Here is a 1,204-nt window from a genome sequence, read left to right on the forward strand (position 1 = left end):
CAACTCACTTACATCAAGAAACTTAAATTATCGCACCATGAAGAAAAAGGTTTCATCAAAGAGCCGAGCAAATTGCACTAAAATCCCCATTTTTGCTGATTTTACAAAAATGTTTAAACTTTACTAGAAATAAAAAAAAGCGTAAAACTTTTTAACGACAGTTTAGCAGAAATTCGTAACTTCCAATGAAATTACACTAACAGACTGAAATTTTTGGGCTATATAGCAAAACGTTTTATCGAAAAGCGAGCTAGATGTCACTAAAATACCAATTTTAATTGATTTTTCAAATTATTTGAAACTTGGCGAGTAATTGAAAAACCGCTCAACTTAAAGTGGAGTTAAACAAAAATTCGTAACTCCAAAACCATTTACATCTACAAACTAAAATTTTCGCACCATACAGAAAAAGGTTTAGACGAAGAATTGACCAAGTCCTACTAAAATTTCCACTTCTGCTGATTTTTCAAAATTTTTTAAACTTGACGAGAAATTAGGAAAACGGTCCATCTTGAAGTGTAAAAAATTCGTAACTCCCAACCCACTTACACCAAGGAACTTAAATTATAGCACCTTGAAGAAAACTGTTTCATCAAAGAGTCGACCAATTTCCACTAAAATCCCTACTTTTGCTGATTTTCAAAAATGTTTAAACTTGACTAGAAATAAAAAAAACCGTACAACATTTTAACAACAGTTTAACAAAAATTCGTAACTCATAACTCACTTACATCAAGAAACTTAAATAACCCTACCATGAAGAAAAAGGTTTCATCAAAGAGCGGACCAAATTCCACTAAAATGCCCACATTTGCTGATTTTTCAAAAAATTTTAAACTTTCCGAGAAATGAAGGAAACCATCCAACTTGAAGTGTGGTTATACAAAATATCATAACTCCCAACCCACTTACATCACGAAACTAAAAATATCGCTCCATAAAGTAAAAGGTTTCATCAAAAAGCTGACCAAATTCCACTAAAACCTCTACTTTTGCTGATTTTTCAAAAATGTTTAAACTTGACTAGAAATTTAAAAAAAATCGTACAACTTTTTAACAGTTTAACAAAAATTCGAAGCTTCCAATCTACTTACATCAACGAACTTTCTGTTTGTTGGTTAACAAACAATTTATATCAACAAATTGAAATTTTCGCACCATAAAGAAAAATGTTTTACTGAAAAGCGGACCAAATGTCACTAAA

This window comes from Dendroctonus ponderosae, unplaced genomic scaffold (assembly GCF_020466585.1).
Source record: "Dendroctonus ponderosae isolate FM_Combo_2020 unplaced genomic scaffold, Dpon_F_20191213v2 Dpon_F_20191213_8, whole genome shotgun sequence".
NCBI classification, from domain to species: domain Eukaryota; kingdom Metazoa; phylum Arthropoda; class Insecta; order Coleoptera; family Curculionidae; genus Dendroctonus; species Dendroctonus ponderosae.